The 26,979-nt window shown below is 42.3% G+C and overlaps 1 protein-coding gene and 1 long non-coding RNA gene across 12 annotated transcripts in view; both read right to left on the bottom strand.

The window, feature by feature from the left end:
• PCDH9 (protocadherin 9) overlaps positions 1–26,979 on the bottom strand; it is a 759,938-nt gene that overhangs the window by 720,298 nt on the left and 12,661 nt on the right. The window lies entirely within an intron of this gene.
• On the bottom strand, positions 4,335–6,802 carry LOC308475941. The gene is made up of 2 exons (XR_013985563.1): positions 6,737–6,802; positions 4,335–6,704 (listed from the first exon to the last, which is right to left on the bottom strand). It is a non-coding gene; the product is annotated as an uncharacterized lncRNA (long non-coding RNA).

Below are 26,979 nucleotides of genomic sequence, written 5' to 3'. Positions count from 1 at the left end.
GCCCTGGTCTCATGAGACAGAGCGTTCCACCAGGCTGGAGCCAGTGTTGAAAAAGCCCTGGCTCTGGTTGAGGCTAATCTAACTACCTTAGGGTCCGGGACCTCTAGGGTGTTGCTATTTATGGACCTTGAGGCTCTCCGTGGGGCATACCGGGAGAGGCGGTCCCGTAGGTACAAGGGTTCTAGGCTACTGTATTAGCAGATACTGTATTACTGTAAGCCAGTGATGGCCAAACTTGGCCCTCCAGCTGTTTTGGGAATTCAGTTCCCATCATCCCTGACCACTGGTCCTGTTAGCTAGGGATGATGGGAGCTGTAGTCCCAAAACAGCTGGAGGGCTAAGTTTGGCAATCACTGCTGTAAGCCATTTGAAGTACTGTAATTGGTATAAACATGCTTAAAGATTCACACAACTGTAGGGCAAGACATATCCCGCTCACAGGAGTACATGTCACTAAAGAGAGCTTCCGTAAAATCAGTGCTTGGCTGTATAGTTTGTGCGGCACCCACAGTAATTTAGCCAGTTTGCAATTGCACCCACAGATCCAAAAAAAGTTGGTGACTCCTGCTTATCCCATAGGTTATCCCACAAAACAGAATCAATCAAGTAGTGGTACCTGCTGAAGCCCAGGAGCTCATCACCATAAGGCCCTCCCCCAGCCCCCACACAAATAGTCTCATGCAGAAACTGAGCATCAGCTGACAGTCACATAATAGTAAACTGGCCTTATTCTCTGATTTTCTATGCTAATATGTCACAAACAATGGTAATTGGTCACAAACAATGGTAAAACTTGAAAGCCTTGTTATCACCTCATTCCACTTGCCAGAGCTAGGAGAGTCAGTCCATCAATAACCCTGGTGACTCAGAGATGACATCATTGCTTTTGCTTTGAAACAAGGCCTCCTTCATTCTCTCCAGTGCACATCTGACTTCAGGCAAAGATCAAAAACACCACAGCACATTATTTCGTATACATAGTAAGCCCACACATACCATTGAGGAAGGATAGCTAGGCTACCTGCCATACAAATAATTATTTCTTGAATTCTAATATGAATAATGTGCAAATGAATAATTTCAAGCACAGCCCATCCATCATCGCCCCTATTCCCCATCCCCAAGGGAGGGAGATCGTACCACTTTAAGCCTGTAAACCCAGTTTCATTCCAGTAGCACGATGAATTTGCAACTCAGACAACTATCTAAAATCTGTGATTGATCATCTGGTGAACTCTTTAAAAATAAAACACTTGTTTGCTAATTAACTACAGCAAGGTCTACAGTCGGTGACATGCTCGACAATGCTCTTCAATTAGGCAAAAAAAGCTTTTTCCCTACATGAAGCAGAACTCAGTAGGAAGCCTGGTCCTGAAGTAAACAAAATAAATGAAGAATAGGAGGGGAAGGGAAGAAGAAGCCCAAACTAAAACCAACAGAGTTAATTTATCCCTTCTTTTGCTATATTCTGCTTCAGTCCCAAAGGATGCCTACATCACAGACTTAAATTGCTTCAACAGTCATGCAGTCCCCTCCCAAGGGAACCCCTGGGAATTTAAAGTCATGGGTAGAGAATATGGGCTCTCTAAAAGAGAAGGTTCAACATCCTTACCTGACAACAACAATCCAGGTATCTTTGGGGGAAAACTGTGACTGTTAAGATTGGATGTTTAACCCTCTGTTGATACAAATTTGACTGGGTCAATTTGGTATCAGGATCAAACTTCCCCCCCACCCATCCACCCAAAGCCATGCAAATAAAATACCCAGTGGAGGTTATTAAGCAAGACACCATTTGCAAGTTTAAAAAAAGCCTTCAATAGAACTTTCCTTTTCCATTAAAACAACATACTTGCGCATAAGTCATTGAGGTTAATATCCCACAATGTACAGTTACAAAAACAGGCAAGAATATGATATGGCATCTAACTGACCTCATCATTTTTTATCATAAAAATGTGTCCTTAACATATACATATCATAACTTGGACAAGCATAACAGTGGAATAATAATGAGCTGTGAAATACTTGCAGCAACAACAAATTCCCCCAGACCTCAGTATAGAATGAACCTGGGGGTTGGAGAATAAGGAGTGTGCCCACAGCACACAACATGCTCATCAAACTTCTGTACAGGACCTGTGCTAAAATGTCTTCTTCATTATTATGTCACATATTTTGTGCTTTTATACTGCCAACACTCCTGTGATCATCAGATGAAGGGTGGTATATAAATTTAATAAATTAAAATAAGTAAACACTTTGAATTTGTGGGAAACTGTGGGCAGGTCCAACAGATGCAATCCTGCTATGCTCCATGCATTCATTTTATGATACATTTCTCAACAGGGTTATGGTTTGACTCTGCTGGTTATGAAGTTGTCAGTAGTGTACAGTAATGGTTAATGGCTATGCTTGAATAGGCACTACATGAATGCAAATGACTAATGATGGAAGTACGCAAGCAAAGCTTCACACAGGAGTCTGTAATCTACACCATATATAAATTTGAAGAATCTGGCCAGGTAATGGTGTACCCTGGTTTGTGCTATGTGAAGAAGCTTTGGTGAGCCTTAGGCTTGTGTATTCAAGCGTTTGTTTCCAACTTTAAACTAACCAGTTACCCACAAAACCCACAAACTGCATTTGTTTAACCAGTGGTTTAAGGAAGAGCTCAAATCTGGAACCACATTTTGATCCTGGTTTGTTCTCAATAACCACAGGTTAAATAAACCACAGCTCCCCACATTTGGATCTCACAGAACTGTGGGTATTTAAAATCAGAAGCTAGAACATCTATTTTCATGTGAGAAAGGGAGTGTGGCAGCCCCTGGCTCATAGTGATTTAGTCACATACCATGAAGCCATGGTTTTTCATTATGTCTGAATTGGGCCCATGTACGTGCTCAAAGTGCTTTGACTGTCTCTTTAGAAATTAAATACACCCCACACCTCCCTAGATAGCATTCTGAGGACAGCATTCACAAAGCATTCGTGGCACTTTAAGATATAATAGTTTATGGTTGTATCCCTGGACCATTGCAAAATATTATGCTATTACACTACTCTGCATTCACTCAATTTCAGCGCTATGTGGATCAACAAAATCAGGCAAAAACACAAAATATTTTCAACTCCAGAAGAACGGGGTGGGGGGAATCCAGACCCTGCAGTGTCTTTGGCATTGGTTTGCCACACAACAGTTCCGCCAGTTTGCAAAATTTACAAACATGGCAGAACACTCATTACCTTAGAGAAACTCTGCTTTGCAATTAGTGTAAATAACATCCTGACAAAATGGGCTTCCACACAGCTTCCAAGAGAAAAAGGCTTGGAGGAAAGATTTGGAGAGATTTGCTATGGCAGTAGGAGAAGAAGGTCAAATCATCTGGCTCCTTTCCACACACTCCTTCCCTGTTCATACCATCATACCATACACTGCCCAGAATTTGGACTGCAGGAGAAAAGAAACAGATTGTTTCCTGCTTTCCCCCGTTAGTGCCCATTCTCCCTTCCTCATGGAGCCTTCCGACTTTGCTCTATTTCTGATGTCAGGTTTTGTCAAATTATCAGTGAAGTTCAAGAAAATTATCTGGATCCAGAACTTGTCTCATGCTTGGGTTGTTGACACTGATGGAAAGTATATATGATTGCATGCCACATTTTTTGTTGATTTTGTTGGTCCAATACTAACCTTGAAAAAAGTATTTGAATTTTGACAAGGAACTCGGATTGTAAATACTCTTGATTTCAACAGACACACACAAGATTTCCTGTGGAGAATTCCAAAGTGGGTTTCTCATTAAGGAATATATAGTGGTACCTTGGTTTAAAAACAGCTTAGTTTATGAACAACTTGGATTAAGAACTCTACAAACCTAGAAGTAGGTGTTTTGGTTTGTGAATTTTGCCTTGGAAGCAGAACATATTCTGCTTCCTGTTGAGTGTAAATTGAGTCCTCCGCTGCTATGGGAAAGCACACCTTGGTTTAAGAACGCTTTGGTTTAAGAACAGACTTCCGGAACGGATTAAGTTCGTCAACCAAGGTACCACTGTATATCAGTGCTAGAAACTAGATTGTACACACAACTGTGTTATTTGCTTCCCAAAAAACTAATCTACTTCTGTATATGCTTGAAAATATCATATATAAAAACTGCAAGTAAAGTGAAGCCAGTGGTCTCACAATCCTTCTTCATATAATTTAAGGCTCTAGTCCTAAAATATTTAATACTATGAGATTTCTACTGAACTCATTGAAATTGAAACTTTTGAGTAGCAAGATTTCCCATGACTGTAGCATTTCAAGTTGCTGGTGTGGAGATGAAGGTGGGGAACACTCCCCAATGAAAAATACTCCATAGAGAAACACACCATGTCAAGGAGAATTGTAGACTAAACCCCTCAGCTTGGCAGGTTAGATTTCTGTGCACAGGGATTTTTGCATAGGAGAGCATTCAAACAACTGCTGTGCATAAATGTCCCTCTATCCTCTTTGTTGGTGGAGAACTAGGGATATTTAAAATAATAAAACAGAGAACAAAAATAATTTTTGCCACTTACTATGGAAATGGCAGTGGGGCTGTTCTTGACAGCCGCTGACTGACAGATGACAGCTTTCTCCACAATGCCTCAGACATCAATTTGTTCATGGATATTTGGGGTGGGAAGGATGCCATTCCACCATTTTTTAAAATTGCAGCTGCTGTTTCCCCTCCCCAGTGGAATACCCCAGACTGACACCCCACAGGGAAATGGTGGCTTCCAGCCTGCAAAGAATCCTGGGAATTGTAGTTTGTTAAACCTTGTTAGGAGACCCTTAACCAGCTACAGTTCCCGCAATTCTTCATTTCACCCCCTGATTCATAGGAGTGTGGAAACTGGCCCTCAGAACGGAAACTGGTCCGATTTTTGTGGAAGCCAGTGAGGTTACCCCTTGAATAAAAATTAATCTGAGCAAATAAGGCTCATGAAGTCAAGACTTGGCATCAATCGGCCTTAAGCACATTAAGATGAACATTAGGAAATAACACTGAGCTAAACTTAGACAGAAAAAGGGGCAAGCCAATGCAGAGAGCAATTTAATTTTCACATCTCACAACAGGAGGACTTTGGCTTCTTGCTGCTTCCATGTTTAATTGGCCATTTTTTATGTAGTGAATGAAAGCCAGCCAATTTTCTCCTGAGAAGCTGTACTATAATCTTGACTCAGTAAGAGCTATATGCTTCTTATTTGTCTATAGCACCATGGGGAATGAGATGAAACATCAGAACAAGGATTTCTTTTTTCTTTCTAATCTGCAAAATTAACTGTTCAACTCAAAAGGGGGCATTTATATACCATCAATTTAGTTTTGAACCAGAGCAAACAGACTTCTCAAGGAAGAAAAGGGACCAAGGGGAATGTAGAATGGTACCTGAATTAATTCCGGGAAGCTTCCTCTAATAGTAGATGAGCTTTCTTTTATGCTAGAGTAGTTTATGAGATTCATTCTTCAGTGAGCATAGGTTTGGCACATTAAAAGGTATCATAGCACTTAACCTCTGAAAAATGTAAAATATAAAGTTTGATCTTCTTTTTCATTATACTACAACTAAGTGCAGGAATTCCAGAATAATAGTTATGGATTATCTGACTCAGAGGGGAGCTACACTATCTGAAGAATCATTTAATTGTGCTTTCACAGGACTATACCAGAATGTGGGGTGAGATTAAACTTCTGTACACAGAAAACAATAATGTCAGAGAGAAACGTTTAGCCTAAATGCATGGTTCCATAGCGTACTTTTCTATGCACATTTTTTAAAATTTTAAATATGGGGCATACTCAAACATAAAGGCTCCCACTTGAAATATGAAATGGTGCAATCCATCAACTGCACTAGAAAAATTTGCTGCTCATGTACTTTGGCTCATTCTACTTTGTGGTCTTCCAATTTCAACCACATGAAGATCCAGGACTATCGTTTCAATGAATACACCCAAGAATATGTTTAATTTCATGTGATTATGATAATAAAGACAGCCCATCTGGAATCTCAGCACAAAACTGTGCTGCCAGATACGTCTAGCGCCACATTTCCAATTCCACCCCCCCCCCCACAAAAAAAAATCTTCTGCTTGCAAAAACAGCCTTGGAAGCAATCATCTTGCACTCATTAATCCATAGACATTTGATTTCAAATCAGACTGCCAGCAGACATAACATCTTTGCATTGTTACAATAGAGAATTGATTTGATTAATGAAACAGCTTTGATTTTTCTCTCTAATCGCTGTCCTCGACAATGCCATGCAAACACCACTGATGCAATTTCCGACACTAGCGTGCTCATCTCCCTTGCTTTGCTAAATTTCCCCCTTTGAAAACATCAATTTTATATCTTATTCAATTAATTATTCTGCACCGCATGGCATGCACAAACTCTGCATATATTTTAATATAAATCTGTGTTGTGTTCAGGGCTCTGAAATGGGCTGTCCCTGTGATGAGACATTCCTTTAGTCTCCTACCCTATGTGAAAAATAAAGACAAAAATAGTTGCAGCCCTTTTTTGGAAGCCCGTTGAGATGGATAAGTAGCATGGGGAAAATACTCAAATGCTTCAGAAACCTCAGGAAGTGATCCTATGCTTTAAAAATATGAGTGTTCTGTTGCCAGCTAATCACAACACTAATGGCTGTGATACACAACAAGTTAAGCACTTTTAATGCCAATTGGTTTTATGCGCGTAACTCTCCAGTTGGAAACAATTAGAATACAGTCTACTCAGAAGTAAGCAATCCAATCTTGAAGTATCCAGTGCCTGATCTACTGTGATCAAACTCTCCCAGTCTATCAATGGCCATAGCTGTTGCACCAGTTGCATCTGGTAACAGGTGCTTCTAGCCACTGAGGCAAAAGCACCCCAAACTGGGTGCCTGCTCCTTCAGGGAGAGGCAGCTCTGGGCAGGACACGCAATTCACCAGGAACCACTCAGTCACAGTGTCTGTATCGTGCCAGGATTCAGACACCAGGCAGGACCACTTATTCAGAAAAGCCAGCTTATGCTTCCTCTTATTAAAGGAGTGCTCCGTGGCGAGCAATCACAGTAATTTTCATATTCAGTGACAACAGGTGTTAAATATAGCCATGCCAGAATGGATAAAATTAGAAGAAGGGATAAAATTAGAAAATAAGGAATTGTTAGACCTAGAGGGGTTTGATAACAGATTTGGATGGCATGCGTACCTATGGTGTGAGAAGAAGAAAACCCATAAAGGTTTTGAGAACCACATCTTCCGAGGTCCTTTGATTGAAGTTTGGGATAGGTATAAAAACCTATTAGAACCTAGAGTACCACACTGGTTATCTCCATTAGAAGTTATGAGTGTAAGGAAAATTAATATGAGAGGCAATTGGATCACATATGGCCAATTGTTATTTAAAGAAGGAGGAAAATGGAAAATAAAACCATATGAACAGGTTAAAGAACATGTATATGACTGGTTGCATTATTTTCAAATAAATGAAATGTTTAGGAAAGACATTAAAGAACGTGGTTACGCAGACATGGATTCAAAATTTCAGATAGAAATAATAAATAATGATTTTAAAATTCTATCCAAAATGTATAAGTTGTTGCTAGAATGGAATTTGAAGGACGAGGAAGTTAAATCGGTAATGATACATTGGGCCAGAGATTTTGGTTACAACATACAATTAGAAGACTGGGAAAGATTATGGAAAGAAAATTTAAAATTTACAGCATGTATGACACTAAAACAAAATGTGATGAAAATGTTTTATAGATGGTACATAACACCGGTAAAATTAGCAAAAATGTATAAGACATGTAATAAGTGTTGGAAATGTAAAGATAAAGAAGGCTCTTTTTACCATATGTGGTGGGAATGTAAAAAAGTGAAAGGCTTCTGGGAAATGATATATAATGAATTGAAGAAGATATTAAAATACACATTTGTAAAGAAACCAGAGGCCTTTCTGTTAGGAATTTTAGGAAATGAGATAAAGAGAAAGGACTGTAAATTTTTTCAATATGCAGTGACAGCTGCAAGAGTATTACTGGCTCAGAAATGGAAACAACAGGAAATACCGACGATGGAAGAATGGAGAATGAAGCTGTTAGACTATGCTGAGTTGGATAAATTGACTGGGAAAATTAGATATCTAAGAGACCAAAAGTTCATCGAGGACTGGGGAAAATTTGTGGAATATCTGAAAAGTATAAGTGAGGGACAGATAACGCTAGAGGGATTTAAAGAAGCACTGTGAAATTTGAGAAGTATTGTTTAAAGGGAATAGAAAAAGAAAGGTTTAAATAATGACAATACAAACCTAAGGAATGCGTAATTTAAATAATGATTATGGATGATTTACGGAAAAGCTAAAGGAAGTCCAGAAAAGAGATAATTTGTGAAAAATTGGATGTGAACTTATTGTGTGTTTTTGTTTTTGTTGTAAACTAATAAAAATTATTTTTTTGAAAAATAAATATAGCCATGCCAACTCCATCTATATTGTACTGCATTGTGCTTGTGGCAGTGAAGCCTCTACAGAGGCAGATATAGGGCAGCGTGAGCAGTCCTCCCCCCAGGGGCCAAGGGGGTGCCTTTCCACCTCCTTCCCAAAGCCTAGTAAGTGCTGGGCTTAGGGAAGGAAGTGTGAGGGCTGTGACAGGGTCATGGAGTCCTCCTGTCTCCTTCCCAAAACCTAGTTAGTTCTTTCCCATGTTCAGGAAGGAGACAGGAGGGCTCTAGGACACTGCCAGAGCCTCACGCCTCCTCCCCAAAGCCCAGCACTTACTAGCATACATTTCTGTGCCATAGCAGAGTAGTGACTAGACTGTGCTACCCATAGATAGATAATTTGCCATGTTCTCCACTAAGGTAACCAACACATGTTTTAAGAATCAGCGAGGAAAGATTCTCAGTGACTCTCAAGACTTTCACTATAATTCAAATTAAGGATGAAATTATGACTTGTTTTCTCTTTCATTTTTCATACAATCTATTGCTTTTCATGATTTATGGAACTACCTAAACACAGAAATTCTGCTCTATTGCATCGGCTATTCCATTTTAAAAACAAAACATTGCATTTGTTGACTGTATATTTTGCACTAATTTTGGATCTGTTTCCAATCATTTCGTGTTCAAGCAACCAGTAATAATTTATTACCTAACCAGAATAAAAACCAAAGCATGTATCAGATTACTGCAATGTGGTTTGCAATCAATATGCATTAACTAAGAAGCACTATTAGCTTTTGCATTGCTTATTTGTTTTCAGTCTGAATAGATTTTGCTTTATCTTCCCTCTCTTAGTTTCATGGCATTTTGAGCCATAGTGTGTACCCAATGATAACTGCCACTACAAAACAGTTAGAGGCATCTGCTCATACATTGCCATGGATGTAAATGATTCATCACCAATCTGCATGTGTAAGAGAAAGTGCAAAGAGACACACATTTCTGCTAAAATTCAAGAGTTACTTCTTCCCCCACCTTCCATAGCACAGACCCATTGCCGAATATATGAGTGGCAAGGGACAGAAGTAGACAGAATTGGCCATCACACAGTATATGCAAAGTCCCCCAAGCACCCTATTAAGACAATTTGAAAATGGTGGTTCAGACACAGGTATACACAATTATTCCAGATTTTTGTACATCAGTTGTTTGCTATAGGGCCATGGCATTGTTGTGAACTATCAGTACTAATCTGATAAAAGGCATCACAACTTTCACATTGTTCACCATGGGTTCAAACCTCAGTTAAGTTACATTGGGGGCGGGGAGAAGACTTTTACATCCTATTCTTTGGATCTTCTTCAACCTAAGATCTAGGTTGTCTTCTGTGTTCTACGTTCAACCTTGGGAGGCAAACCTTGAGCATCCACTCACAAGATGTAAGAATGTTGTTGTGGCATGTGTATAAGGAGCGTTCCTATTTTCATGTGCACGTTTTTCTGAGAGTATACTTCTGTATTTAGGTCAATCCCAAGTCACTGAGTGCATGAAGGCAAAGGAGGAACTTTGTCTACTTAGCCCCTTTCTTTACCTCCACATAGGGTTAATCTGGCCTTATGAAGAGCCTGTGCATGTATAAACTAAATGCATGGAGTTTCTCTACACACAGCCCTCTGCCTCATGACCCGAAGAGGCAAATCAATGGCAGGCGTGTGTACCACAGAGATGCTGATATCCATTACCACCATATACATTAACTTGGTGTTTTTTTAGAACCCACTGTTTGGAACTAAAGGCCTTCAAATAAGCTCACAGCTTTAAACTTGTAAATAAAGAATCTGTTATTTGCGTATTTTTTCACAACATTTCTATACTGTCCATTCACAAAGTATAAAAATAAAGCACAGGCAGAACACCTTAAAAAAGCATCAGAATAAAATCAGCAACAGAAAACAACAGCGCAAATGTACTTTAAAAGCACTAGGCCCAAAACTAGTAAGATCAGCAAAAATTCAGTATGAAGAGTTGCAATTGATAGACTCAATCCAACAAACATATTAAAAACAAAAAATCCTACCAGGATTAATATACCACTCATCATTCAGGCCTTCAAATCCTTTCTATAAAAAAATAAATAATGTATGAGCCAGCCATACAAACATAATTAGAGACATTGCTTGGCAGTCTTTAATTGTGCATACAAAGGTGTAAGTGGTCCCCACATGACGCTTTTCCATTCTGTGCTTCAACTCTCCAGGTTGGTTGAAGAATCTGTTGCTGACACATGTTGCACATTACAGATGGAAAAGCCACTGCTGCCATCCAGACTTCATGGGCAAGACCTCTCTGCTGGCATAAAGTCCCCAACTCCAGCTCAGCCAAAGATAGGTTGGCATAAGCTGGCAAACTTTGCTCATCCTGAGACCAGTGAAAGTCCTCTAAAAGGAGCATGGTGGGCATGGGGAGATCCAATCACATTCAACTCGGCCGTGTGACTACGGTCCAGCACAAAACATTATTTTAAAGACTTGTTTTCCATCTTCCAGGCTTAGGCAGAGCAGCAGCCTGCCCCATCACCTCTGCTGTTGGAGGAGGAACAGCACTGGCATCAGTACTGACTTCAGGTGGCAACGTGCCGATTTCTGACAAGATGTTGCCGAAATCGTGCAAGTTCTTGCAGACCACATGAGATTTACCAGAAAATGGCACAAAGTTGCAAAAAATTGGCACTGATACAGGTGCTACTTCTCTGCCGGAATTGATGGAGCAGGTGGGGTAGGCAACTGTCGCAAGGCACTTTCCCATTTCACCTCAAGTGGCAAAATGGGAGGCACAGCCCCTGTATAGCTGGCTTCTGCAACACTTCTGGTTCCGTAGACTTACTCCTGGTGAGAGTTAAGAATGTAGTGTGTGGGATTCTACAGTGCAGAGACTCTTATTTTTATGTGTATCTCTAGGGTCTCTTATTTAGCTCATTTACCTACTACGCAGGATTTTGGTTTTGGTTTTGAAGGCAATGTTGCAAATAATGCTTATTGCAGCCTAAGCTTTAAATAACATTGCATGAGTCAAATGAAGTACCATGTAAAAAAAAGGGGGGGGGGGGAATTGCTGCATTTCCTTTCCAGCTCAGCTTTTATTTCATGTTCCAGCTGAAGGAGTTTGCTGTTCTTTACAGGATGAGAGTCAGACTCAAAATTGCTTGTCCATAAAATCTGCAGATTATCAACTATCACTGTTGTTCTTTCTCTGACATATCCCTTAAAAATCAGGAGAACGTGTAGCCTAGGAAAGGAGAGGATCGTTCTGCCTTCAGCTATAGAAAAAATCCAATGCATCAGAACATTTATTGTAATCCTTAAGGAGGGACAGTGATATTTAAAAATAAGAAACAAAAACATTCCTCGCAAATTCCTTTAATGTTTGGCACCACAACTGCCGTGCTTGAGACAGCCTCCACTGAAGCCACAGTGGTCAGCAAAGGAATATAAGAAGCAACCAGCCAGCAAGCAAGGGCCAAAGGTCCATCCAATATTCTGTTTCCAAAGTGACTTCTGGAAAGAACAACATTATTCTGCTTTTCTCTCTGTTTAGGTCCTACTGTTGTAACAGAAAGCATATTACACTGGCAACTGCCTTTTGCAGAGTGAGACCATTGGGGTGCCTAGCTCAATAGTGCTGTCCACAATGATCACAAGCACTTCTCTGGGGTTTTGGTTGGAAAGGAGTGTTTCCAAGCCCTATTCTGGAGATGCCCAACTGGATCAAACCTAAAAGCTTTTGTATGCCTTGTGCTCCACCGCTAACCCTTTCCCCAAACCTGACAAAAACAGTGTTTACCATCCTCCAAAAAGTACCAGGAAGAAACAAGGACAGGAGCATCAAAGGCCGGGGCAAAATTTGGATGAGGAGAATTTTAAAAACATCCCCATTATCCACTATTAAAAAGACCAGGCAAGATGAAACACGAAGGAGTATGCTACTTAACTGCCCTCTTCTGCTGGTTCATATGTTACACTAGAGTAAATGTGGATCATTTGTGGGTCCTTCACTGTTCTGTAAATAATAGGAGAAGTAGAATTTTCAGTGAATTTTGCTAAAGGACAAATTGGGAACAAACATGGCGGTCCTGTTCAAGGGTATAATCTGTGGGGGCTTCAAGGAAAATTAAAAGAATGCCGATGAGGATAGGAAAGAACTGGCATATTAAGAGCAAATGGAAGTTGGTCTGGTGTTCCTGTCCTTGACATTCATACGTTCCTAATCTCTGTACACAGACCCTACATGTTGTATGTGCAATAGAGGAGACAGCATTTTACAGGTTACCAAATTGTGATCCAAAGTCTAGACACTTCTGAGAGAGATGATGAGCTTTTTTTTCTTAGGATTGAAGTTGTTGACCTTTTTTTTAGGATTTTACTCTAGTGGATAAACTGCCACAGGGGCCGGATAAAAATGGACCAGTGGGCCAGATTACACCCCCAAAGCAGACTTTGAACATGCCTGCTTTGGAGGAACACACTTGGAAATACATGGCACAAGACAGTGGGGCCAGTGGCGTAGCGTGGGGGGTGCAGGGGGGGCCGGCCGCAACATCTGGGGGGCGCGCGCTCGCACTCGCAGCTCTCTGCCCCTACCTGGCTCACTCACTCTCTCTCACTGCAGTGCTGGCTGTGCGAATCCGATCCGAGCCGCTGGGTCGCCGCCCACTGTGGAGGGGGTGGGTGCCAGGCGTGCGGTGCGGAGAGAGAGCGAGGGACTATCTGGGGGAGAGACAGTGCAGCGGCCACCCAGCGCAGCGCTGAGCGCGGGAGAGAACCACACCAGACCAGCCCAGGCAGCAGCAAGAAGAAGCTAGCAGCGGCGGCAGGTTAGGGGATAGGGGGCGCAAATTACGTGCCTTGCCCCGGGTTAGGGGGCGCAAATTACTTGCCTTGCCCCGGGTTAGGGGGTGCAAATTACTCAGGGGCTACGCCACTGAGTGGGGCCACTGTAAATAAAAGGTGGCAACCCTAATAACCCATCCTGCTTTTTATCTTTCACTTTTAACAAATTGTAACCCATCACTTGCTAAGTTCAGAACAAGGTTTTTTTACTAATGATGAGAGGAATCTTGAAAGTTCTCCATCTCACAAGAGAAGCAGAAGGAGTAGAACATGAGCCCAAGGCTCATTCCAGCTCATTCATGTAACGACAAAACATGGTTTTTGTTATGTCTGAACCTGGGCTTTGTCTTCTGTCCTACGTTTTATCCATATCATTATGACTTCATGATTAATAAATAACACATGATCAGCTCTCATGCAGACCCAAAAATATATCTGAGGATTACATGGTAGCAAGTGGATGAGTGCCTTTGGGTCCACCATATATGGCAACGAAACAGGGAAGCAAGAGGAAAATCTAAGACACACACTTAGCAACTGAAGTAGTCTGATTCATCACAGAACTCCGTTACCTCAGCAGTTGTGCTTCTGCTACAAGGCGTAATTGGAAGCAGCAGCCAACAGTATCAGATATGAGGGGGAAAGGACTCCCACTGTGTAAGTACTGACTGCAAATCAGATTTGCTGTCTTGTAGGCAGTTTTGTTTTTAAAAAGATGTTATAGAGGAGAAGATCCTCGACTGGATGGAGCACCCTTGGCAGATAAAGAGGCAAGCAAATTAGTTCGGAAAAGGGAAGCAATGTTAAAAATGGCTGTGACAGAGATCAAAAGTGAAGAGAAGGGTATTATAAAAGAAATTATCAAAGAGGTAAAAAGGAAGATGAAAGAAAAAGCCTCTTCACAAGGTAGAAAAACAACTAATGTGTCTAACCTGCTTGCTTTTTTCACCATGTAACTGTGGAAATAGCCTTATTATTTGCTCGCAGTGTGAAACCAATTTTTTTTTTTGGATATTGACACTGAAGCTGAAGTCATTAATTTAAAAAGCCACTTTCTGATGCAGTTTATGTGCTTAAAGGAGTAACAAAAGTCCTTTGGTAGAGCTGAGAATATGACCTGGCTAAACCAGAAAGCTTACAGAATACGGACAAATTCACACCACAGACTTAATATTGGTTTATTAATAACCATTTCTCTCTTCTCCAGAAAACATAAAAAGGTTGGAGTCTCTTGGGATTGAACCTGGAAGCTTCTGCTTGCAAGGCAGATGCTCTACCACTGAGCCATGGCCCCCTTAGAAACTAAACATAACACAGAACATAACCAAATTTGGTTGTCTGTGTCTAGGGAGAAAAATGTTAAATATACAGTCCTTCTCAAAACATTCTGAGTGTAGAAAGTCTAAAGCAAGAGGAAATAATGTTTTTCAGCACAAGGATCACATTTCCTTTGGGGCCACATGCCACTGTTGGGCAGGGCCAGAGGTGCTCATTGGGTGGAGCAATGATTCTGCTCACGGCAAGCTATATGCAGGTTTCTGCTCAGGCAAGCAAGAGACATTATCACAGGGCAGTGACATATTCCAGACGGGCAAAAGCACTCAAAGAGGATGCAGAGGAGGGCTGCGGAGGAGGGCTGCCTACGGATAGTCAAGGGCCAGACAGTGACAGCTGGAGAGCCGTGTCTGCCCTCCACTTGGAGGTTCCTCACCCCTCGTCCAAAATCTGATTAAGATTTAAGTAAGCTTAATAGCTGAGGATCTGAACTGCAACCTTCCTTCTACAGAACTGTTATAAAGATTACTGAGATAACATAAATGATGGTCTTTGAACAGTCCAAGGCACTGTATAAATGCTAAGAATTATGATAATCATCGGGGCCTAACAATCTAGCAAGCTGCAGCTGTCACATTTTGAATGTGAGATAATCACAGAACTGGCATAATAGGATAATTATTAGGGATTCCAAAGCTGTCTGTCAATAATGCCCTCCCTCCATAAGCTGTTGGTAACCCCCCTGCTGGCTGGCAAGTATTTTATTTGTTAAAAGCTTTGTGAGTAGGCCACTATTTGAAATGATTAACAGCATCAGTCAGTGTAACTAATCCTTGGTCTTAAGAGCTGATAATTTGCCAGTAAAAAACTTGCACAAGGTAGGACCACAGTACTTCAGAAGGTTGCCAGTGAAGTTTGCATGTTTGAATGCTCCCCAGGTAAAATAGTTCCAGCTGGATTGAAAAGCTAGGCTGTGTACATGCCAGAATGCTAATGTATACTTAGGTTTGATGTACAGCCATACCTCATGTTGCGTCCGCTTTAGGTTACGTGTTTTCGTGTTGTGTCCCACGGCAACCTGGAAGTACCAGAATGGGTTACTTCTGGGTTTCGCTGCTCACACATGCGCAGAAGTGCTAAATCGCGCCACGCGTGTGCACAGACACAGCGCTTTGGCTTTCGTCAGTTCTGTGTTACGGACGGGCCTCCGGAACGGATCCCGCCCATAACACGAGGTTCCACTGTACATACACAGGTTCGATTTTTCTGTGTGTGCTTTGGTACAAATTTGTCCCCACATAAGCGCTTCCAATTGAACACTAGCTCAATGTTTCTTGCCCACAACTGTGCACTTGATGGGGTATATTTGCACTGCTTCCTGTCCCCTCAGTTATCACTTCTTTCCCCCAAATTTCTTGAAACCCAAGGGTCATTGTGGGCATGCAGACAGGTATTTGTTTACATGTTTGTGCAGCCTTTTCTTTTTTAATATACAAGTTTTCCAGTGTATTAGAATTGCACAGAACAGTGGGTTAAGAAGGTGTGTGTGTGTTGCGCAGCCAGGCATGGAGCACCTCCCACAATGGAAGCGGGGGGGTGTAGTGATGGACTGCACCCTGCAATGCGCCACCACACACATAAAAAACAACAACACTGCCCACCCCTGAGGACATCCAGAGTTGGGCAACAGGCAATTTAGTGTTGGATTTTCCCCTTACTACTTTATCCAGGGATCAGAATTTTTTTTAACTAAATGGGGGGAAATATGATATAAATGGGCTGCCATTGGATGAGGAGATCATGGTGATACAATATCTAAAGGGCTGTGCTATAGCAGATGGAAGGGGCTTCTTTTCTAAGAAAGGGTGGGGGACTCGCCTCCATTGGAGGTTTTAAGCAGAGGTTGGCTGGTCATCTGTCAGTGATTCTTTTGCTGTCATTCCTGCATCGCAGGGGGTTGGACTAGATGACCCTTGAGGTCCTTTCCCACTCTACAATTTTATGATTCTAGGTAGATGACACAAAAATACATGGGAGTTCTCAAATCCACTTTAAACTGCCATGTGTACACAGCCCTAGCCCTTTCCCTGACGTGCGAGCTTTACATGGCAAGACGGGTGTTGTGTTGTTGTTTTTAACACAGCAGAATATTTAAACACTCCACCCTGTCTGCTTTTGAAGCAGTACAGTCTCAGGATCGATGCGCCACATGATATTTCTGAATATGTCATTCAGCTACCATTAATTTCCTTGTCTTTACCAGCAGTAAAGGTCACCAGGTAACAGGAAAATGAAGTGACCAGATATGTTGATGGCAATTTATGAAGATTTGGCTTCCCCAGGTTTAGATATTAGCCCATACAGATATTTTGTTTGAGAGATATACCTGACACGTCCTGTTTCCCCAGGGAACACAGCTCTTAGTGCCCCATCAGTTCTGCTCCATTTGTTCTGCTCTATCGCTAAGGAGTGGGTTTTCCCTTGGATTTTTTTTGCGGGGGGGGGGGGGAGTGGGGTTACAAAGTTTCATTGGTTGAAAACTGTATAACAAAAATGGTCAATAGATGTTAAAGACAAAATAAAAATAAACAGTCATTCATTCCTTAATTGGTACTTGCTTTGTACATCATTTTGTAATTAAATTTGACATGACCCCCAATCTTCCCATTATGTTCCCAGAGTAGATTCCTTGAATACGCACTTAACTTTATTTTCTCCATGTTGTTTAGCTTACTTTAAATTTTTATAAAATTATCTTATTTACACATAGAAGTTCAATCAAAACCTGCCAACGGATTGATATTTTGACAATGTTCTTTTACATAAACTTGTATATGTCCCACTCTCTTGACAAATTTTTCATCTGTAACGTCTTGTAACCTTGCTGATAGTCTCACCAGTTCAGCATACTCTCTTAATTTATTTTGCCAGTCTGATTTGGATGGAATATCCTCTCCCTTCCAGCCTTTTGCAATTAAAATTCTGGCAGCAACTGTAACATACATAAAGGCTTTCCTGAATTTTTGGGGGATTCCGTTACCCATAATTCCTAGCAGGAAGGCTTCAGAGTTTTTAGGGAAAGAGCATTTCAACATTTTCTTAAGCTCATTGTAAATAATTTCCCAAAACTGTCTGACCTTTTTACAGTTCCACCACATGTGGATCCATGTGCCCTTTGGAAAGGAGCAGGGCAAGGGGGAAACCACTAGCCGGTGTCACTGCTGCTAAGGTGCTGGTTTTAAATGTATAATTATTTATCGTTGTTTGTTAGATTTGTTAGTTAAAAAACACAGTGGGGGGAAGCCATACTTGTGCCATAAATTGTATCGAGCTGCAACAAAGCCTAAGTCTAGCTACCACCTACAGTATGATGGCCTCAGAGTCCATTTCAGTCACTGAAACAAGTAACTGATCCCTGCAATGGGCAAGCAGTTTGGCAAGATCTTGTGTCATTAAAAGCCAGGCCTTCTGCCATTTCCCAAACAAAAGAGAAGTCCTGTTTGCACACTGCAGTGCAGTGCTCCTGACCTAGCTCATGGCTCAGCTCAGGCCACTAACCCCACACACCTAGATTTTGAGTATAGTCACCTGTGGCCCTTGCCTGGCTCTGACACCGGAACTAGTTCACCTCTGAAGCGTATTCAGATCTCCCTTTGCGCGGGTGTCAAGCCTGCTTATCAGCTCACGGTGCCAAGTCAGTCCTCCATATTCTTACTGGAATCTGGCTGCAATTGTATTAGAAGCAGGAAGTCAGAAACAAAAACACTGGATGCAGAAGAAGGTGTGTGCGTGTGTGCTGTGTTAAATGTAGAATGTGCTAAAAACAGGCTCTTAAAATATTCTCATTCCCAACGTTTTTCAAGCAAGAACTTGCTACATCAGGGGGAAAGTACTACATTTTTAAGGAACCTGTTTCCAGTAAATTTTTCCCAATATTTTGGTCTTAAAATAATTCATGATGGACACACCCACTCACACCCCATACTGACTTCTGGTTTTCTGTTTCTTTGATGGTGCAGTGCTTGTGGGTTGCTACAGCATTAGGACTTCCATGCTTCGCTGTCCATCAGCTGAATCCTTCTTTGCAGCCATCACAGGATAGCTGGCTCGGCAAAGTTATTGTCAGAGTTGTGCTGCTGTCAATTCAAGACACCAGGATTTGTTATTATGACCTCACATGAACAAGGCAGTAGCTATTTCCTATCCCTTGATAGTGATAGGGGGACTTTTGGCCTCCTAGACGCTGCTGAACTGCAACTCCCAATGGCCCAGCGTGGCCATTGGCCTGGGGTGCTGGCAGCTAGAGAACAGCAACGCCTTGTGTGCCAAAGGTTCTCTCAACCCTTGTTCTATCACACCCGCAGGACACCCAGATTCCTCCTCAGTTTTCCGCAGGTTCAACCACCGGCATCTCATGTTTCTTTTCTGTGCTTATAATGCTGCTGAGTTGATGAAATCATAATCCGCCCTGTAAAATGCCAATAAGCTATAATGACCTGTGGTTTCAAAAGTCCTGCTTTGATGCTGCTTAGGGATTTGTCTGTAAGGTTGCCAGCAATCAATCCTCAATCATAAAACACAAAGAGACATCACACCTGTTATGGATTGCCAATGGATTATGCCCTTTGCCAGAGTGGCATGAGGAATGACTTCTCAAAGTGATCGTTTTGCAGGCTTTTGCATATTTCCATAAATATGACAAATATAGACTGGATTTGAGCAGAAATATAAGAAGAGCCCTCCTGGCCAAGGGTTCAAATGTTGGTGAGTTGCAATAAGCAGTAGCAGCCTGGAGGCATTCAGTAGGTCACCTTCAGAAATATAATAAATGTATCCCAACTCACCCCAAGTCTCCGAAAATGCCCCTTTCCACTTTGGAAATGTGATGCAGTGGGGTGAGGGGGCATTTTTTGTTCCAGAAAAATCTACTGCAGGAGTGAAGAAGGCAGCAGCCAGACTGCATGGCAGTCCAGCATAACGGCAGTACCTGCCCAAGTTTGCTTCCTCAAGCAGAGACCAGGTAGTGCCCGCTTCACTTTGAAAAGTCTTGCTGTACCCGCCAGACACCAATTCATGTCTTCATTTATCCCTCCACTCTGGGTGTGTCCTGAAGTAGATCACTGCCCCAGCTGCACAACAAGACCAGGACTCAGCAGGGGCTTCACATTACCCACCTCGCCTCACCCAGCATCTGTAGTAACAGCTCTTGCCTGCAAGAAGTCGAGGTCTCACTGCTGGCAAGGGCTTGGCAAGGAGGCACTCTGTCTCCAGCCCTCAGGGCCTTCCTTCTTCTGGCCTGCAGGCCACAGACAAGCTAGAAGCCTCAGGACTCCAGTACAGTTTTGTCCAAAAGCCTCCAGGCAGGAGATGCTTTGCCATACTGTCTATGAAGCAAACCCCGCACTCAGTTTCCAAAACACTCCTCCTCATTATTCATTCCTTACTGAAAAACACAGCCTGGAACCTTTCATCCGGGATTCATCTCCCCGTGAAGCCCATTGACTTCAATGTGTGTTTTACCTGAACACACACCATGCAACCTTCTGCCTTTGCCTTGCTCCTTTGCTAGCATCGCTGATTCAACAACTGCAAGTGGCACTTGCTGTCCTGTGCCTTTGAAAGCCTTTTCCCGCAACCATTTCTATAAATACAAGTGCTCCCAACTGTTTGAAGTATAAAGAAGTGACTTGCTTTGTTTCAATACCGATTTGCTGCGGTACTCTGCATTTCTAGGGCTCAGCTGTGCTAGACGAGATCCCACACAAGCTGTCTCAGTCTCTCTCTGCTCTGTGATAATATTTACTAGGGAGGAAATCCCAGATTTCCGATACATGTCACACATACTTCTTACCAAGAATAAATACACACAGGGAAATTAAGTGGGAGGTGATAAAAGGAAGCAAGGGGGAGGCAGGGGGCAGGGAGAGAGAGGAAGCAGCAACATCTATTTAAAGGAGAAATATAGTTAAACATCAGCCAAATGACATCATTTTCATACCATCCACACTGGAAGCTTAAAGACCCAAATACTCCACAAGCCATTAGTTTCTCAGTGCCCTTCAAGGGATTAAAGTATGTCTTAATCAACTGCTAAAGCAGAGAGGAAGGCCAAATCCTAGATATTAGCAAAGCTTGGTAACAGTGGAATTTGTAGGGGCTTTGATTTCACTGCAATCTAGTCAATGCGAAAGCTCATTGTTAACAGCCATGGCAAGGTAATGCCCAATTGTACTGTTCTGTGCTCACACATCTGGGAAAACACAAACACACAATGCTGTATGTGTTTGTTAGTGGACGCCACACATGACCGTCTTCTGCAATGCATTTATTTTGTCTGAGTTTCCGAGTGCATGCAGACATCTGGAATGATCAGCATAGAAAACATGAATTAGGGAAAATACTGGGAAAGACAATCATGCAACTTTTCTGAAGGCCTTTCCTCAAGTCTTGTCTATATTCAATGATATGATTTCTTCGCCCAGGCTAAGCTCCCACTTCTACACACTTGTGAACCTTTAAGAGTAAACAGCACCTGGTGAAATTCTACCTTTTTACTGCTTAGATAGATGGGACTGGCCCTTAAGTCTTCCTGCAAAAAACCTCTTGCTGGTTGCTACTGCCCAAAGGAACACGCCACCAGTCTTCCCCTTTCCCTCTGAAACCACAACACAGAAGCAATGCCACTCTGCCTAGGCTACTGCTTTTACAAAGCCTGTCTTTGACTTTAAAAACAAACAAACCACCTTATCTAGGGTTTCCAAAAGGAAAGGGAAACATTTCTTCATTAAACTTTAATTTAATAACTGACAATATAGAATTTGCACCCCTGTCCACAAGCTTTTTAGGCTGCCATTGAATAGAAGAGTAGTATTCTGCCTGCACAAACCCTATTCACATTGGTTTATTGGATGAACAACCTCTCTGTTGCAGAAATTCTGGCACATCTTCTAGCACAGGGGTAGGCAACCTAAGGCCCGGGGGCCAGATGCAGCCCAATCGCCTTCCCAATCCGGCCCGTGGATGGTACGGGAATCAGCATGTTTTTAACATATTTAAAATGCATCTCTGGGTTATTTGTGGGGCATAGGAATTCGTTCATATTTTTTTTTCCAAAATATAGTCCGGCCCACCGCATGGTCTGAGGGACGGTGGACCGCCCCACAGCTGAAAAAGGTTGCTGACCCCTGTTCTAGCACATTCTCAATTCACAGAGCACTGGCCATTCCTATTGGGTCCCACTATTGCCCCAAATAAGCAGCAATGGCACCCTCAGTTCACCTACCCTGTATTCTGTGTGTGCTGTTAAGCATGAAGGGAAATAAGCGATGGCAAATAATAGGCTTTTGGAGAACATTATCCATTATTGATCTTTTCACTGAGCAACCCAGATAAGCTTCTAAGGAGCTGCAGGAATCTGCAGAACACAGCTCAAACATCACTTGTTGCAGCCCCCAAACATGGTACCCATTAAAAGTCCAACGTTCTAAAGCTGGAGGTTTCTGCTTGGGCAAAACATCTGAGGATTTGTAAGGGTAGAGAAAAGAGTTCCTCTACCATCTATATTTCACCACGTTATAAGTTCCTTTCAGACATTTCATGAACACTTCTTCCTGCAAAAGCAGAGGTCCTGGTCACGTGGAGAAGACCTCCCCACATAAAATCTGTGGCACACCACCTCTTTTCAGATCTTATTATGAACATGATGGGAGGCTGCAGATGCAATCTCCCCCATCCTACCCCAAAACACATTTATATTAGCATCTGAAAGGGGACTCCGGTATTATTATTTGTCAGTTTTCAAATTAATCTTTGTTACCAGGAGAAAAGGTAGGGGGGGTGTTAAAAATGAAACTAAAAATGCACCATATATCACTCTCCTCATTCTGGATTTCTGGTGACTGACATTCTGCTTCGTTTGTAGCATACAAATAACAAAAGAAAAAAATTGTGGGAGCGTTCTTTCAAACTGAAATGTTTGACAGACTTAACAGCTTTTTGAAATAAAACCTGATGAAATCTCAAATAGAAAAAAAAGTCTGTCTCCACAGTACATGAGAGATTACATTTCAACAGGCCAGGTTTACTATCCTTAGACAGATGCAGATGTGGGTTTATTTATTTATTTCCCTGGCACTTGGTTTCGCTCACACACACACACACACACACACACACAGGTTCTACTGCTGTAGCTTTTTACTGACGTCTAGTCTACCTCCTGCTACAGTGAATTTTGATAGCTTGAGTATGAGAGACATTTGCAGGTTACTGTTGTCACATTCTGAAAGCAATTTCAAATCTTGCCCATGCACCAGGTTGGTTCCAGACATAGACATCCTTAGAGGAGACCCATAGAAAACCAATGCCATTTAAGTTAATCATGACTAATTTATCCCACTGATTTTAATAGGTGTGTTCGAAACATAACTACATCTGGATCCAACCCACTGAAATTTGTCCCTGCCACCAGTAGCATTTGAAATTGAAACAAATTAAGAACAGGTTCTGGAAACCTACCCTTCTGTAGAAACCAAAGGTCAGCACATATATGGTTTTTATGTGATATATGGACATTCCACATAGCAGGAAAACGTGCTAGTGGACATGCTCTCCAGCATCAAGGTGCCTGAGAAGGGCGCAGCTGGTGGGCGTTCAGGGAAAGGGGAGGCTGCCGGCAAAGCTACGCAGCTCCCCCACTCACTAGGGCGCCCCTGAGAGCCAGCGCCCTGGCACAACAAACCACTAAGACCAATGAGAAAGACGGCTCTGTCTGTATGCATGAAAACCAGACTTGTACTCCTCCTGCCTCTGTCTGAGGGGAGAGACTAGCACAAGCTTTGTTTATGAGCCTCCTCATGGAGCATCACATGTTAACATTACCTGGGCAGTGTTCGGGAGAGGTATAAACCTGCTGCTACGCTGTACAGATGTTATATACCCTCATAGAATCAAGTTGGAAGGGATCCCAAGGGTCATCTAGTCCAACCCCCTACAATGTAGGAATCTTTTGCCCAACATGGGAATCAAACTCACACCGTTGAAATTAAGAGCCTCACGCTCTACCAGCTGAGCTATTCCAACTCAACAAGGCCAATGCTTTTTCAGTAGAATCAATTTACGAGTCTAGGTATCTGCCATCAAGTGCTGGAGCAAAAGCGAAGAGAAATTAACCGACATGTTTTCATGTGGCATTTCGGATTTTGTAGCCAAGAGCAAAATGCACAACTCTTGCGTTAGTTAATAATGGCGGGCGGACTCATCTGTTCCAGAAGAGGGACCATATCCCACTGAGCTGTTTGTGGTGGACTCTCCTTCTTTGGAGGTTTTTAAGAAGAGGTTGGAGGGCTACATGGGGGTTGGACTAGATGCCCCTTGGGGTCCCTTCCAACTCTACAATTCTGTGATTCCATGATGTTTCAATTCCCTCCATTTGGAAGGATCAGGTATTAGATTATATGCTGGAGCTCTTGAGCGAGCCTTTGTTAGTGCACTACTGGGCTAGATGGAGAGTCTGACAACTTCCTATGCTCCTATGTAAAGTGTAGGGTTTTCACTTCAAGCATAGATGAGAAGATCCTGCTGGACCAGCCTCTGTTCCAGCATCCTGTTCATCACAGTGGTCAGCAAGATGCCTATGGGAAGCCTGCAAGACAGACCTGAGTGTAACATGTGATTCCCAGCCACTGGTAGGAGGCGGCACATTGCCTGACGCTGGAGGAAGATCTTTTCCCCCTCCTGTGCATTTCGGAAGAAAATATTAGAGTTGCTACTTGCCTGAAGCAAAATGTCAAGGCAAATCTGTACAGATTCCTGCTTGGGCAAAAAGGGAGCTAAGAGAGTTTCAGAAGACTAGCAGAATTGTCAGGATAGGGCACCACTCACATATCCCTTATTTTATATCCCTACTTTTGTCCCAAGCAAAATGTAGAGAGAGTTTGAGCCTTTGATGACATGGAGGGAAGCTAAAAAGAAAGACGTTGGTAAGTCTAATGACATTTCACAAGGGAAGTTGGGTTAGGGAAGTGGCACATTCCTGCCTCTGATTTCTAAGGTGAATTCGTATTTAGGAATTACACCGCAAATACAAATGTCTGATGTGTCCGTGAGACTCACACAATGCTAAGGCATTTGTTCGAATACCTATACTTCTAAGTAGTTATGCATTTCCCCAACCCTGCTATATTCATTTGTCTTCTCTCTCTCTCTCTTTGTGTGTGTGTGTGTGTGTGTGTGTGTTTGAGAGAGAGAGAGAGAGAGAGAGAGAGAGAGAGAGAGAGAGAGAGAGAGATTTCCAGGCACAGCAGTGCTGAGAAGGACTGATCAGCCATAGGTCTTTCCACAGTTCTCACAGAACCTTCAAAAACACTGCTTTTAGAAGAAATTATAGCAGCTGCAATGCAAGGACCAACTTCTGTATTCACTGTTCAGATCAGACAGGCAGCTTCCCGTGATGGTTTTTTGCTCTGCCCTTGGCTGCAGTTGTGCGTACAAGAAAACGCACTCAGCTGTAGATGTATGGTTTTGCCCATCTTCTGGTTCCTCTGCTACCAAGGCACATGCATTAATAGCAGGTGGGTGGGGTGGGATTGTCACATCGCTCATTGCCTTAAAGTAAGTACTGGCGTGCCCTGGCAAAATTATTTCAGCGACTTTATGGAAGATCTTGGGGGTCTCTCAGAAAATGGATCTCCTGCGGGCTGGAAATCTGTGTCCTTTCTGGGAAAGGGAGCCCGACCCCTCAAATGTCAGCAAGCAGGCAACTGCTTGTGATCATATCACACTGTGTGTCACTTTTGTCTGGAATTTTGATTATCACCTTCTATTAATAAAACTCACTGTAATCGAGCAAGATGATTTTTCAAAAGGTATTTGTTAATCAAGGAGGGAATTTGAGGGGGGAAATAGGAACTGGATAGAAGAAGCAATTAATTGGGGAAGTGGAGGCGGGAGGACAATTGACGTTGGGGATTGAGAAAATACAATATATGATGGGAGAAACTGAGGAAGGAGCAGTTCATTCAGGGGAAATTTGGAGGAAAAGCATTTGTGGGAATTGGGGAGGGGAGGTAAATTCTGAGAGGGGGGAAAGAGAGTAATGAGCATGTGTGTGTGTGAAGGGGAATCAGGAGAAAGCAATAGCATGGAAACAGAGCATGACGCTCTGGGGTGGGGGGGCAGAAAAGCAGCAGAAAGGAGCTTAAGCTGCATTGATTTCAGGAAGGGAGATGGGCTTAACTTACCTATTGAAATTAATGGGACTTAAGAATGCTGCACTTTGGCTGGACTGCGCTCTGTGCAAGTAAATACTTCCAGTGAGGAAAAGCCTCCCTCCTTGCTGTACATGCAGAAAATCTAAAACAGGCCACCTTAACAATGCACTGCTGTACTACAGGGAGAAGGGAGAATGTAGGACGGAATACTTGCACAGGAGGAACTTGAGCTGGTCAGCTCTTTTCTCAGCTGAGGTCCTGACCCCAAAACCTCTATTATTGTTGTCTGCATTGCAGCCTAACAAAGATTTATTTAATCACTCTGCCAATACTGCGTGCACATTCCAAATAAAACATTATTCCAAATCAGCACTACTTTAGTTAACTTTCGAATCTCAGGCCACGCTACAGTGGAATTTCAGACAAACACAAAATATGTGATAAACAGGCAGTGTTTGTAGATCTGATTCAACAGTACTAAGTTCCTTTGCTTTTCTTGTTGCAGAAACACAGAAAGGGGGCTATTATAATTAGAAGTCACTGCTTGAAAACACAGCTACTTGTATTTACTACTGAATCTTTTTTTCTTTTTATTGTTAGGATTCTAAGGAAACCTTCTGTTACTAGGTGCTAGAATAGAAATATTGGCTGCCGCTTTCAACTATGGTGCGCAACTGAGTAAAAGGTGTGCCTAGGTTCCTTTGAAAGTACAGTGATGCAATTAAATTGCATAGTGTAATACTTAACTTTCAAGAAATTCAGTGGTAAGCTGCAGAGCAACCAGCTTTTAGACATCAAAATAACTTTAGTTGCAATAGTTATATTTCACAAGATGGTGTTGCTATACAGTACACATTACTGCATGTTCTGATTAAAAGAATACAATGGACCCTGTTTCTTTGGTATATGCATTAGGCCTGAACCAGGTATAGTAAGGTACCATAAGTACATGCACAGCGCAAGACAGCGCAGTGCTTCAAGATATGCATTCCAATTCACATTTCAAATATAGATGGAATCCCTTGCCTACTAATCAGGTGACGCACATCTGAATACAGTCACACATCCGGACACACACACAATCTCACATAAATTTTAAAAAGTAATTCACGCACGCCCCACTTTGTGAAATCAAGAT

The sequence above is a fragment of the Podarcis pityusensis genome (assembly GCF_964106645.2).
Source record: "Podarcis pityusensis genome assembly, chromosome: 4".
NCBI classification, from domain to species: Eukaryota; Metazoa; Chordata; class Lepidosauria; order Squamata; family Lacertidae; genus Podarcis; species Podarcis pityusensis.
This window is presented reverse-complemented; position numbering and strand designations above follow the sequence as displayed.